The 15,243-nt window shown below is 45.9% G+C and overlaps 1 protein-coding gene across 10 annotated transcripts in view; it reads left to right on the top strand.

Moving 5' to 3' along the window:
• Positions 1 to 6,596: 6,596 nt before the first annotated feature.
• The window catches only part of ADGRG2 (adhesion G protein-coupled receptor G2), a 141,125-nt gene continuing 132,478 nt past the window's right edge, over positions 6,597 to 15,243 (top strand). For 9 of the 10 annotated variants that reach the window (XM_049873430.1, XM_049873431.1, XM_049873434.1 and 6 more), the window contains exon 1: positions 6,599 to 6,693. The gene's annotated coding sequence lies outside the window, so the exon portion shown is untranslated. Of the gene's footprint in view, positions 6,694 to 15,243 lie in introns of all 10 variants that reach the window. The other variant, XM_049873439.1, reaches the window with a different exon arrangement.

A 15,243-nucleotide genomic window follows, 5' to 3' on the forward strand; every position in this document is an offset into this window, starting at 1 on the left:
AAGCCCAGCAATCTGCATTCTCTGATTCTGATATAGGCTTACATTTGAGAACCACTTGTCCTCACCAATCAGGGTAACCACCTTCCCCTTGATAGTGATTGATTCCTGAACCCAGGCTTAAGCCAATCAGTGTGTGGTATTCCTCTGGTAGTTGTAATTGGTCCAAAGGTGGTCATGTGACCTACACTGGCCCAATCAGACTAACCAAATTAAAACCTACCCCCTTGCCATCCAGTGGGTCCAGGACTCATAGCAACCCTATATATAGGACAGAGTAGAACTGCCCAATAGAGTTTCCAGGGAGGGCCTTCTGGATTAGAACTGCTGACCCTTTGGTTAGCAGTGTAGCTCTTAACCACTACACCACTAGAGTTTCCAATCAGACTAAAGGGAGGCTATTTACTCCACAGTTGAAGGAGAGGTTTTTTTTTCCTTCTTCCCCCTCTGGCTGACCCTGCCCCTCCCCCTCTTCCTTGTATTGGACACTACTGAGGTAGCATGTTGCCTTCTATGCTTCTGACAGCCAACATGTGACCATGAGGGAAGCCAGGCTGAGGGCTGAGCTGAAAGGATCACAGCAAAAAGAAGGCAGAATTCTTGCACACTGCCCCTGGTCTTCCTGGTCCCTGACATAATACATTTCCTTATGAATTAATCCAGTTGGATTTGTGGTATCTGATACTTACAGCCAAAAATGTCTAACTACAGGTGAGGTCAAGGAAGTATGGGGCCAACGAGCATACCAAAAATATTATTCTAGGATAATGAAGGGCATAGTTAGGTTAACAGGCATTTTTTTCCCCCACCAAGTTTCAAAACACTACAACCAGGTGGAATAACTGTTACAACTCAAGAAAAGCAATTTAGGACAAATAAAATGGAACATTAATTACTTCACGTAATGGGTCCCCCAACTGGTGACTTGGGTAAAAATACACACATTGTTGAAAAAAAAAAAGAGGGGAGATTTAAGGCATTAAAGATTAGTATATAAGATGAGCCTGGAGCATTTTGTGGTGCCAGAAAGCACAGAAATGCTCCAGAAAGAATCGGGGCATGGGGAGAGGATACAGGAGACAACCTGATAGCTTTCCTGGAAATTCCCAATGACCGAAGCTGGAACAATTCGAACAACAATATAAATAATGATAATATTGAATTATAAAGCAAAGAATAAGACAATCATCCATGAGTCCATACTGAAACAAATAAGTAATTGATTGGTAAAAAAAAAAATGGGGAAGATGATACAGCTGTCCCTGATGGAAGAATTCCAATAAATTGATGCAGAAGGAATGAGGGAAGTGGAAAAGTTCTGTTAGAACAACACAGTAATAATTGTTGCAGGAATGACCCAATGATGGATGCTAAAATTAGTGGGAGTAGGTTTGAGGAGAAGCAGGTTATTTGCATAGTCTCAAAGAATGTTCCCCAAAGAGGAAACTTGGGTGCTCTTGGACTATCTGTCCAGAATTGCCACCTGAAATATGCCATGTGCTCTGTGGTTTCAGAGACAGGCAAACCAAGAGAACCCATCCATAAGCAAAGAACCAAACTCTTAACCATCGAGTTGATTCTGACTCATGGCAAACCTACATGTTATAGAGTATAACTGCTCCATAGGGTTTTCTTGGCTGTAAACTTTACAGAAGCAGGTTGCCAAGCCTTTCTTCCCCAGTGCTGTTGGGTGGGTTGGAACTGCCAACCCTTTGGTTGGCAGCTGAGTGCTAATTGTTTGTACCACCCAGGGTCCAGTTTAAAATTGCATGGTCAGCAGGCAGGGCTCCTCCTGGGCCTTGGTTTCCCCATCCACCAAATGAGGATGATGGTCCCTGTCCCACCTTTCTGCGATTGTGCTGACTCTGACTGCACTTCAGCTGAGCATCCTGGTCCTCCATTGTCTCATCTCTAGAGCAGGGACATTAATAGTAATGACCTCACGGGGGTGTCCTGAGGAGCATCCTGAGGAGTGTCCAGGGCGTCCTGGGCTCTGAGAAGCAGACACCACCCTCACAGACCTAATTGCCTCAGGGAACACACCAAAGGCTGTTACTCCCCGTGGTCAATGGGTCAGTTTGGTTTGTCCCCAGCAACTCTCTTGAGTCTGCTTAGATAGGGCCTGACCAATTTTATCTTTGTTATGGTTGAGAATATGCCCGGCAGAAAATAAACCAGTTCAACAATTTCTACATGTACAATTCAATGACATTGATTACATTCTTCGAGTAGTGCAACCAAAAAAAAAAATTGCACACAGGACTTCATGGGTTCTTCCGAGAAACAAAAAGGGCCATTGCTGCTCAGAGGCCTCCAATTAGGATTGAGCTGGATACAGCCTGGCCCGGAGAGTTGTCCCCTATCTCACTCCTGAAGAACCCAGTGGGTTCATCTTCCTCTTCCCACTCCCTATCTCCCAAGGCTCTGGAATTGCTCACTGCCAGGCAGGGTGGTGGTGAGTTTCACAAGCCAATCCCAGCATGCCAATTGACTAGGTTGCCTTTACTTCCCTCAGGATTTTCGGGTTTTTTGTGTTGGCACAGGGCCATGCTGAGCACTTCCAAGTTGGAACCCATTCTCACAAAGGGCTGGTCCCACCATGCTCAACTTTGTTGAGGCCAAAGTTTGGTTTAATTTTTCATTAAACTGCCATTTGTAACTTTCACTGAACAGAATGACAACATGTCCAACTGTCTTCATTCAGTATTTTCACGAGAAGGCCTTTTTGCCTCCCATGAGAGGGTGTGATTTATTTATCTCCCCCATTGTGTAATATGTTGAACACCATTACAACTATCGCAATGTTCTGGAGAAAAAAAAATGCTGTGTCACATGGTGACTTCACTCACATTGGCAGTGATTTGTTTCTCACCTACAGCCACCAAAATAGCGTCAAAACAGCGGGGCAGAATCACATCACTGGACACTTCTAGAGTTTGGTTGTGAGTGTCTTGAGGGCTGGGACCCTGTCTTGCCCATCTTCATATACCCGGTGTCTAGCACACAGTAGGTGTGCCAGTCATCAATGCTGTTCATCAAATATTCCCAGTTCTTCACTTGCTGGGCTGCTTGAAGGGCTGCATCTCCTGGCTCACTGTGCCTGGGTGTGACTATGTGAACAGTTCCGGCTGATGAGCTGGGAGCGGAAGTGTTGCTCATCCCTTCTGGGCTAGAACATTTCAATGCTTCTGGTCCAGAGCTCTCTTTTCTGCAACCAGCAACATTTGTGAAGGTGACTTCTCAGTCAGCCTGGGTCCCTAAGTGGCTACAATAAGCAGGACCCCCCCCCTTCTAGCCTACAATGAACACATAGTATAAGAAATAAATCTTTGTTGAGAAAGGCACTGAACTTCTGGGGATTGTTACTGAAGCATAACCTAGACTATCCTCACTGATACAACAGGCATAAAATAAATGTGTGCTGAATGAGTGAATGGTTTAAGCCAGAAGGGACTTCTGACCAGTGGCAGTTGTAGAATTTCTATAAAGGAGAGACCTTGGCATGGTATTCTGGTTAGAAGTGTATGGGAAATGGGGTGTCATGTTGGCTAGGGAATTTTTCTTGTTTCATTTGCATAGTACAGTTTTTACTTAGATGTCTATTATTTGGGGTATGGGAGTGTTGATGGAGATTATGGGGGGCCTATTTTTTTAAAGTACCCCAGGAGTCCTTGGGTGGCACAAATGGTCAAGCGCTTAGCTACTAACCGAAAGGTTGGCTGTTCGAACCCACCCAGAGGCGTCTTGGAAAAAAGGCCTGTTGGTCTGCTTCCGAAAGGTCACAGCCTTGAAAACCGATGGAGCAGTTCTACTCTGCAACACCTAGGTTTGCCATGAGTCAGAATTGACTCAATGGCACCTGGTGGTGGTGGTGGTGGGAAAGTACTCCAAGTGAACCTTTGGTACTACCGCTGGGCGTTAGATTGATCTCGTCACCCTATTGGTATTTTATAAATGGGGAAACTGAGACCTGGAGAATCTAAGTGACAGCACCAATCAGTGGCAAAGCTGGTAGCCACCAACCCCCCCTTCATTTTCTGATTCTCTGTCTGGTGCTTTTGCCATGCCAGCATTCCATCCAAGGGTTGAGAGAGCAGGGGCTTTAGAGTGACACTGTTTTGATTCAAGTCCATGCTATACCACTTACTGACTGCAGACCTTGGGAGAAACTCTCTGTGCCTTGGTTTCCTCAGCTGTGAAATCCTCAGTGGGTTGTCATGAGGATTTAGTGAAATAAAGAATCAAGATAAAGTATGCAAACCCTTAACATGCCTGGCATCATGTAATAAGCATAATGGTAGTTATCGTTGTTGTTATTATTCTAGGCCTTCATCCCACTGTCTTGTACCCAAGTCCCATGTTCTCTTTGTGCTGTTTCCTTTGGAAACAATGAATCTGTTTTAGACCATCATGTGGGTTATTTTTAGACTATTTGGCCACAGTTGCATTCAAAGTTCTTAGGAGGGAGCTGGGCCCTAACTCTGGTGAGCTTCCCTCTTCTGCCAGCTCTTTTTGCTGAGCACCCACACGAAGGGCCCCACAAGAAGGGAGGGGGCAAGGAGACAAGTACTTCCCACCTCAGTCAGCCATGTGTGCTGACTGATGCCTAGTGATCAAACACAATGTCCTGCTCAAAGGCCCTGAGGGGCAAGAGCCGAAGTCATCCACCCACCAGGTGCAGGGACATCAGCCCCACGGGCTTCAGGCAAATATTTAACGACAACCCTGAGCACCTACAGCCTTCCTTCATGTCACCAGACAGTGCCTGTGTAGGAGGCGTGTGACCACAGCATAGTCCTGTGCACAAACTAAGGGCTTGCCTCTAGCAGAGAAGGCAGGGGGCCCCCTGGCTGGGGGGCAAGGCTCCCTCTAAGTCCCTGCTGTTCCCCTCTTGGTCCTAATGTCAGGGTTACATCGATCTGAGAGTGTGTGTCAAGGAGAATGAAAGCTTGGCTGGCATCGCATCCAAATATGCATTTTTAATTTTAGGGTAAGGGCTGTCTGATTTTTGTTTTTTTGGACACGTTTCCTTGAAATGACTTAACATTTTTTTAACAGCAAGTTTCTTTAAAGGAAAAGCAGACCTATTCTGTTATCCATCTTTAGAAATTCAAGCAACTTTTATTACGAGAGATATATAATACACATACGTAAAGCAAAACAGCCTAAGTGAGCAGCTGAGTGAATTGTCACAGACTTAACAGATCCTGTAGCCAACAGCCAGATCAACAGGCAGGACCTGCACCCCATAAACCATCTTGTGTCCTTTAACCCCTTGGAGTAAGTAACATTTCGTCTGTTTATTAGAATACACTGATTTTCCCCTCATCACAATTCGGCCTCTTGTTATGTAACCTGGATGAAGTTCCCGACCTCCACCCCCTGAATTCAACCAGTGAAAAGGCGCTCTGAAAACACTTTCCATTCATTTATCCAGCCAGAATGTTGTGAGTGTTAATAAGTTGGTGTTTGCAAAACAAATTCAACCTCTGCTGCAAAGAGGAGTAGGTACCACACAGCAGAGTGCCTAACATGGCAGAGCCTGCCAGGATGTGCCCTGCAGTTCTGCACTTTATAACATTGTCCCTAGAGCCTGGACTGCAATTCAGAAGCATGTATTTTGGTTTTGGTAGTCTAAAAAATGAAAAATTCTCTTGTAGGTTTTAACAAAAGAGAAAGGTGCTTTTAAAGCTCTAAAGCATTTTGCAAATATAGGAGTCATTTGCCCACAATGAGGAGGGCTGGAGAAGGTAGTGAGAGGTGCTGAAAAGAGCCAGAAAGGGAATTCAAATCACTTATTTTTTTTCCTGCAACTAGTTCCTATTGTAGAACCGAGCAAGCCCTCTCTAGGTCTCAATTTTCCCATCTGTAAAATGGGGTACTTTGACAAGCTGGATAGGTGATCCGTAAGCTCTTTCCATATCTAGTTTTTAATCTATGAAGGTGCAGAGGGAGGAGATGCTGACAGAGAGAAAAGGTGCAGGGGACCAGGGACACCTCACTTCATACACAGCTCCCCACCAGGCAGAGCGCTGGGGACCCTGGTTTCTAGGTTCCCCATGTATCATGTCCTTTACCAGGAAACCACGGAGCCGAATCCTTTCCCAGAACATTTCCCCTGCTGCCGGTCTCCCCAAACCCCCTTCCATTGGCCTGACATCTAATCTCTGCATTCAGGAACATTCTGGCAGAGGGGCGACCTCGGGGTTCCCACCCATCACAGCGCTGAAAGTGGTGGGACGGGCATTCGGGGACCAGGATGACCTCTAAAGGGGAGGTGCTGGGTCTGGAGGCTGCGGTCAACGTCGAGGACACCAGGTGTCAGAAGGTCTCGCGGCCCCGGGAGCGCAGCAGCGCCGCGGGCGCCGCGGCCGGGTGGGGTGCGCGGTGCGGGCCCCCCTCTCCCTCGCCCCAGGCGGGAGCTGCCCGCAGGGCTGGGCCGCCAGGCCGCTCGCTCCCCACTCCCTGTGCGCCCCGCCCACTCCCCACCTCGCTCCCAGCCTCGCCGCCCCGAGCGCCGCCGGACGCGCCACGCCGCGCTGGACAGCAGGGGAGCGGGCGAGCGGGTGGGCGGGCGAGCGGTTCGGGGGCGGCGCCCAGCCCGCGGGGAGGGAGGAGGAGGGACGCGGCCCGAGGGACCCGGGAAAAGGAGGGCCGCAGCTCGCCGGCAGCCAGCCCGTCGGCGGGGACCGGCAGGTAAGCGCGCGGCGCCAGGATAGCTCTGGCCCCTGAGTCCGCAGACCGAGCCCCGGGAGCTGGGGACGGGCGCGGGCGTCGCGGGCGCAGCGCCTGAATTCGGAGACGACCGGCCGGCGAGGCGAGCGCTCTCTCTGCCTGGCTGCGTCTGGGAGCCTGAGAGGCAGAAGCAAAGGGGGAGCTCGGGTACCGGTGTCCCGACAGTGGGAGACCGCGCGCCTAAAGAAAGGGGGCTCCGGCAACGCGTTTCCCAAGGGGGGCGCGGGTATCCAAAACTTGAAAACGGACGCAAACTCACCCCGCGGGAAACGGAGCCACGAGCCTGGTTCGCGCGGTCGGTCGGTGGGAAGCGACTCCCGGGAGACTCGGTTTCCCGCGCCGGGCAGAGGGTGCGGCGGTGTCTGCGGGGCGCAAACGCGCCCGAGGCCCGGACGCCCTGGCGCAGCACCACCTGGCGGGGCCCAGGACAGGTGGCGCTGGGCTGGAGGGATAGGTGAGGATGCAGCAAGGAGGAGGCTGGAGGGCTCGGGGTGAGCGCGTTCCCACAGGGACTTGCATTTCGAGATTCCGGGCCTGTATCTAGAGTAAGGGGTGGAAGGACAGTTGACCGGTCTCCCGAGACTCAGATGAGGCGGGCGACGGAGGTTTTCCGTAGCTGCTTCGACAGGGACACTTCTTTGTCCTGTGCTGTGCACACGAATCCTCAGGGGGATTTTGTTAAAAAGGAGATTTTGATTCAGTGGGTCTGGGTTGGGGCCAGAGAGTCTTTGTATTTAACAAGCCCCCAGATGATGCTGCCGGTCCCTGGACCGCAGTTTTGTGGTAGGGCTCTCCAGAACTACTTTTTGTCCAACAGGCTGAAACCCTCGGGAAAAGTGGGACAGTGAGAGACGAGGTCCTAAGACTTTGTTTACAATCTCCGCCCCAAGCACACACATTAAAACCCTTGCCACTAATTTCATAGCGAAATCCCTTAAGTTTCGTACCAGCTCCCTAGCCAAATAGATTATCTAATAGCAGAGACGGCTTCATAGGTGAGCGACCTGCACAGTTGCACAGGGCCCAGCACTGGGTTTCACACTTTCTTGTCGCTGTCTTGAAATTCTTAATGATATTTAAACAGGAGGCCCGAGATTTACATTTTGTACCGAGGGCCATAAATTATGTTGCCGATCCTGTCTAATAGTCACCGTAGGCAGAAAAAGGACCCATTTCTTTGATCAGGGTTTGGGTGGCTGGGTAATGGAGAATGAAGGTTTATTAACTGAAGACTAGCCAGCTGTTAAAATTTCTCCAATCTTTCTTAACTTTTCTTATGCTATTTTAAGAGGTAAGCCTATGAGTATAACCCCAGTTATACGTGATATAACAATATTTACTGTTTTTGTTAATTATTAACAGTGCATGAACAGCTTAATTATTAATAAACAGTATAATTAAGTTTATATCATAATTTGTGAATGAAGCGACAAGGTGTGTGTTCTTTTCGCAGGATTTGGGGAGTCTGTATTTAATTCTCAGAAAGTTTTGCTTAGTTAAGATCTAAAATGAGCTGCACATTGCTTGGTTGGGCTGCTTTTGCTGCTCAGATGCAAAGGTGGAAAACAAAAAGCCAAATTTTGTAGCTCTTCTGGAGGATTTTGCCTTACAGGGCCTCAACCTGCTACCAGCCCCGATTGGATTCCCTCTGCTTTGATCTTTCCCATATCCCCACAAAGTGACTTCAACAGGGGAGTAGAGCAGGTTTAGCTATTGAAAACCCTGAAGAAATGCCGGGCCAGCCTCAGTGTTTTGTCTGTGGGTAATTCTTGCCAAGAAAACACAGATTCCAGGTGTGTGTGTGCTTTTCTAGGAAAAAAAAATTGTTGGAAAAAGAAAAGAAAAAACTGAACTTTAATTATGGATATGATTTTGTCCGGCAGGGGGAGAAAGCATGAGAAGTGGAATTTCATTGGCTGGTTTGGCAGGAGAAGTCGAACTGCTAAGTTTTTGGTACCATTAACAGCCTTCCAGAAATGGCAGCATTTGCTCAGGTGTCGCGGAGAGCTAGTGAAGAAGCTGCTTTTCCATGGCCCATGTGGTCGTTCTGGGGGCTCTGGTGGGGCTGTCAGCTTGGACATAAAGGGGGGATATCACTACATATGTCCCTGGTGCTTTCACTGTCCAGATGAGACTGACAAACATATTTCATTTTGCCGCCTCAGAGTGCCAAATTTCTTTCAGATACACGATTACAAAGTGGGAAGAGCAGCTTGGGAGGGAGGTGGCCGGGAATGTGTTTCTGTGATATAATCGTTCTGAAGATAAAAGGAGAGATTCTTCCCTCAGTAAAAACCTGGGAGGTGGTTTTCATGCTTCACTGAGAGAGACCTTCCTTACTTCAAGAGAGAGGAAAAGTAGTATTTTTTCTTCTACAATGTGGTTTTAAAAATAGGTCTATAATCTACCTTGAACTTATTTTAGGTGCTGGTATGAGGTAGGAGGATATGGGAACATGAAGGATGGGCTAAACACTTAGGAAGAATTATCTTCAAGTAAATTCCCTCAGTTAATTAAGATTCTTGTGAACATTCTGTTCCATTTTGTAGACGTACTTAATTCATGAGCCCATTCCATGCTTTTTAAATAGAGGTATAATTTATATACAGTAAAATTTACCCTTTTTAGCCTACAGTGCTATGCATTTTGGCAAATGCAGGTAGCCATGTAACCACCACATCAAGGGATAGAATTCCATCACTCCAGACAATTCTCTATGACCCTTTGTAGACAACCCCTCCCACCACTCCCAGCCCCGGCGACCACTGATCTGTTTTCTGTCCCTACAGTTCTGTTTTTTCTAGAATGTCATGTAAATGGAATCATACACACTGTAATGTAGCCTTCTGGAGCTGCCTCCTTTCACTTAGTATAATGCATTTGAGACCCAGCCATGTTGTTGCGTGGATTAATCATTTGTTCCTTTTTTTGGTTGAGTAATATTCCGTTGTATGGATCCATCACAGTCTAGCCACTCACCAGCTGTTGATGATTATGAATAAAGCTAATATAAACATTCACATACAGCTTTTTGTGTGAATATTAATTTTCATGTCACTCAGGTAAATGCCTAGGAGTGAGTTTGCTGTGTGGTATGGTAAGTGTATGATTAACGTTATAACAAATTGCTAAAACTTTTTCAAAATGGCTGTACCATTGCATTCCTACCAGCAGCAGATGAGAGGACTGTCACTTGCTATTGTTAAAATAGTTCCTTTTATTTTAGCCAGTTCAGTGGGTATATAAGGAGCCCTGGTGGCACAGTGCTTAAAGTGCTCGGCTGGTAACTGAAATGCCAGTGTTTTGAACCCACCAGCCGCTCCGCAGCAAAACGATGTGGCAGTCTGCTTCTGTAAAGATTTACAGCCTTGGAAACCCTACGGGGGCAGTTCTGCTCTGTCCTGTAGGGTTGCTATGAGTCGGAATTGACTCAAAGGCAGTATTTGGTAGTGGGTATGTGGGGGCATCTCTTTGTGGCTTTATTCTCCCCTTCCCTGATGTCTGATGATGTTGAGCGTCTTATGTGCTTTTTGGCCAGTTGCATATCTTCTTTTGTGAAGTGTCTGTTTTTTGTTGGGCCATTTCTCTTATTATTGAGTTGAAAGTGTTCTTCATATATTTGGATACAAGTTCTCTGTCAGATATGTGCATTGCAGATTTTTTCATCTGTGTCTTGCCTTTTGATTTTCTTACTAATGTCTGCTGAAGAGCAGACATTTTTAACTTTGAATAAAGTATAATTCATCAGTTTTTTTTTCTTTTATGGATAGCATTTTTAGTACCCTGTCTAATCTTTGTCTACCCCATGGTCACCAAGATTTTCTTCCATGCTTGCTTTTAGGCGTTTTAGAGTTTTATCATTTACATGTAGGTCTATGACTTCAAGTTAATTTTTGTATGAGATAAGGGTCCAAGTTCACTTTTTTTCACGTAAAAATCCACTTGTTCGAACACCATTTGTTGAAAAGATTGTATTCCTCCCACCCCTGTTATATCCCTTTGTCAAAAATAAATTGACAGTATATGTGTGGGTCTGTAGGGTCCCTGTTAGTCAGAATCTACTCAACGGCAATGGGTTTGGTTTTTTTATATTTGAACTCATCCTGTTGCCTTGATCTAGATGTTTATCCTTACACCAATACCACATTGTTGGTCTCAGCCATGCCTGTTAGGTGAATTCCTAGATTGTTTTGTATGTGTGATTTTTGTTGCTTTTAGAAACTATCTTTTTTTTTTTTTAATTTCATTTTCTAGTAACTATCGTGAAATGTAGGAAGACTTTCATTTTTTTTTTGTAGGCCTATCTTACATTCAAGCCATCTTACTGAACTTTTAGTAGCTCTCATATATTTTTACAGTTGATTCTCCTGGATTTTCAAGGTAGACAATCAAATTGTCTGCAAATGCCAATAACATAGGGTTCTCGCCCCCCCACACACACTGTTTTTATTTTTCTGACTAAATGGCTGGGCTTAGCTCCAGGACAATGTGGAGCAGTAGTTTCTGATTTAGTGGGAATATTTCTGATAATACCATTAAGAATTATGCTTGCTGTGTGGTTCTGGTAAATATCCTTATTACCTCAGGAAGTTTCTTCTCATTTGTAGTTTACTAAAAGTATAAAGTTTAATTTAAAAAACTCCCATTCCTTTTGGGAACGTTTTCTCTTTTCTTCCTTTTTTTTTTTTTTTCATTGAAAGCATAAAGCCTTGAGGCCAGTCTTCCCCACTGTAGAGGTTCATATTTTGATCTCCCTAGAGGAGACGAAAGGAGCCCTGGTGGTGCAGTGGTTAAGCAGCTGCTAACCGAAAGGCCAGCAGTTCGAACCCGCCAGCTGCTCTGTGGGAGAACGATGAGGCAGTCTGCTTCTGCAAAGATCACAGCCTTGGAAACTCTCTGGGGCAATTCCAGTCTGTTCTACAGGGTCGCTATGAGTCAAGATCAACTCAAAGGCACACAACACCAGAGGAGAAAATAGGAGTCCCTGGATGGCGTAAACGGTTAAGTGCTTGACTACCAGGCGAGACGTTGGCAGTTTAAACCCACCCAGAGGTGTGTTGGAAGACAGGCCTGGCATCTTGAAAGATCACAGCCTTGAAAACCCTATGGAGCAGTTCTACTCTGCACACGTGGGGTCGCCATGAAGCAAAATCAATGACTGCAACTAAGAACAACAATAAACATGTAATGTTCATTGCTTTTGTTCTCTTAGTACAGTGGTTCTCAACCGAGGACCATTTTGCCCCCAGGGAACATTTGGCAATGCCTGGAGACATTTTTGGTGTCAGAACTGGCAGATAGGGAGGGATGCTACCTAGTAGGTAGGAGCCAGAGGTGCCACTAAGCATCCTACAATGCACGGGACAGTCCTCACCACAGAGAGTGATCCTCCCCCAAATGTTCATAGTGCCAAGGTTGAGAAATCCTGCCTTAGCACAACGGTTCTGAAAATGAGCTGCATATTAGAATCACCTGGGAAGTTTAAAAAAAAAAATACCAATATCTAGGTTCAATTCCCAACCTTAACAAGCCTCAAATGGACCTTCATTATTGCCAGGCACTCTTACCATGCTTGCCTAGTAGGTTTGTTTTCCATTCTCCTAAGCAGCTGTTTACACCTTCTTTTCTTCCCTCTGCTCCCTCCTACCTCAACTGCTGATTCTGGCCCAGACCACACTGAAAACTAGTGTTAATTAGACGGGGACCACCTCATATTCCCACCACCCAAACTGCCAACATGCCCGCATTTGTACAGATGCTGTGTTCTCCACTGCGACTGTGAACCAAAACTCAAAACCCCAAACATACTGCCATCCAGTCGATTCTGACTCATAGAAACCCTTTCTCGGTGACGTTAACTTTGATCACCTGGTCAAGGTGGTGCCCAGTGTCTTCATTGTGAGGTTACCGGTCTTCCCTTGCTAATCAGCGATATGTGAGCAGACACAAATTTCCTGCTCCTCATCAGTATTTCCTCCTAGATTTAGCATCCAGCGTTGATTTTTGCCTCATCCAGTTTTTATATGGTGTGGAAAAAGAATGTTCTCCAACTGTAGCATTCCTTCCACATTTACCTGTTGGACCTCAGCCCTGCCTTCTCCCCCATTTATTTATTCATTCATCTATTTATTATCAGTATGGACTCAGGAATTCCTGTTTTTTTCAATGGCTTATCATTTATTACTAAATTATTTTGGTGCTCACATTGTGAAGAACTTAGTTTTTAATTCTCTTCCCCTTTCCTGCTTTGGAAACACTGGTGGCGCAGTGGCTAAGAGCTACGGCGGCTAACCAGAAAAGGTCGGCAGTTTGAATCCACCAGGCGCTCTTTGGAAACCCTATGGGGCAGTTCTACTCTGTCCTCTAGAGTCGCTATGAGTCAGAATCAACTTGATGGCAATGGAGTTTTTTTCCAGCTTAACGAACCCCTTTCTCTTTTCTGGGTCATTCCCATCAGCTTACATTCATACCGTCATAGCTCCAGTCCTTAAGAAGGTCTCCATTGACCTCACATCCTCCTTCAGCCATCCCTGTCATTTCTGGCCTCCCCTTTTCAGAGGAACCTGTTAAAGGGATGCTCCTATTTTACTGCTGAATATTCTTCATTTATCCAATTTAACCAGGATTCTGTCCTGAGCTCTTCTTGCCAGGCCTCCATGAACTCCACGTTGCCAAATAAGTGGTCACCTCTCTGACTTAATGTGCTTGACTTTGCAACAGCATTTGACACAGTCATTCCCTGCTTCTTTGGACACTTTTCTTCTTGTGGCTTCCATTATCCACACTCTCTTGGTTTCCCTGCCCTTGCTGGTAACTCGTTCTAAATCTTCATTTCTGGTTCCTCCTCCTCTGCTCAACCTACAAAGTTTGGCGTGTCCCCTCCATTGGCCCTGGAACTCCCTTCTCCTTCTATATACTCTCCTTCTATGATCTTGTCCATCTAGATACCAGTACCTCCGGCCGTGACCTTTCCCACCACTAAGGATTTAGTAATCCGTATGGATATCTAATAGGCATCTCAAACTCCGTATTTCCAAGGCAAATTTTTGATTCATTGCCACCACTACTACCCCAAACCTGATCCTCTTCCAGTGTGACCCATCTGGGTATATATGGTACCACCTAACTGCTCAAGCCTTAAATCCACGAGTTTCATGCCCCACATCCAGTCCATAAACACATCTTGCCAATTCGGCTTCCAAAATAACACCCCAAGTGCCATTTGTCTCTACCCCCCGTCCTCCACCATATTTCAGTCCACCACCTCTTTTTCTTGGTTGGTTGTAGTGGCCTCTTATAATCCAGTTCCCACACAGTAGCTAGATTTTTTTTAATTGAGCTAAAATTCACATAAATTAACCATTAACCATTTTAAAATGTGCAATTCATTGGCATTTAGTACATCACAGTGTTGTGAAACCACCACCTCCATCTAGTTTCAAGACCTTTTTATCACTCTAAAAGAACCCCCTATTATGGTAAGTAGCCACTCCCCATTCGCTGCTACCCCATCCCCTGGCAACCACTCGTCTGCTTTCTGTCCCTATGGATTTGCCTATTCTGAACATTTCATATAAATGGAGTCATATTGTATGTACTCTTTTGTGACTGCCTTCTTTCAATAGCATATTTTCAAGGTTCATTCATATTGTAGCATGGATCAATACTGCCTTTTTGTGGCTGAAAAATCTTATTGTATGGATATAGCACATTTTGTCTACCCATTCATCCATTGGTGGACATTTAGGTTGTTTCCACCTTTTGGCTACTGTGAATAGTGTTGCTGTGAACATTTGTGTAGAGCATCGTTTTAGAAAGTATTAATTGGATTATGTCACTCCTCTGCTTAAAACCCTCCAGTGGTTTTAGTAAACCCACAGTCTTTCCCTGCAGTTAGTTCCCTGTTCTGCCATATGCTGGTCCCTGCTGATTACCTGTCCGCCTTGCCTACCACACTCTTTGATTCTTCCTGCATACCAAGCTTCTTTTGGTCCCTTGGACTGACCTTTCCTTCTCCTTGGAATGTATTTTCTCCCCCACTCATTTTTCCATGGTTGATTCCTTGTCATTAGGATCTCAGTTTGAATATCACCGCTTTGATCACCTGATCTAAAGTAGCCACCAAGTCACCTTTTGTATCATTCTCACCTTAGTTTAATACTGAACACTGCACTTATCATTATCTCTTAGTTTTCTGGTTCATTTATTTCTCTATTGTCCTCTCGCCATATTAGGGAACTCTGGTGGCACAGTGGTTAAGAGCTCGGCTGCTAACCAAAAGGTCGGCAGTTCGAATCCACCAGGTGCTTCTTGGAAACTCTGTGGGGCAGTTCTCTCTTCTGTAGGGTCACTGTGAGTCAGAATCACCCTACTAGAAGGTGTTGTTGTTAGGTGCCGTCAAGGTGGTTCTGACTCACAGCGACCCTATGTACAATTGAATGAAACGCTGCCTGGTCCTGTGCCATCCCCATGATTGTTGCTATGCTTGAACCCATTGTTGTAGCCACTGTG

The sequence above is a fragment of the Elephas maximus genome, chromosome X (assembly GCF_024166365.1).
Source record: "Elephas maximus indicus isolate mEleMax1 chromosome X, mEleMax1 primary haplotype, whole genome shotgun sequence".
Lineage (NCBI taxonomy): Eukaryota > Metazoa > Chordata > Mammalia > Proboscidea > Elephantidae > Elephas > Elephas maximus.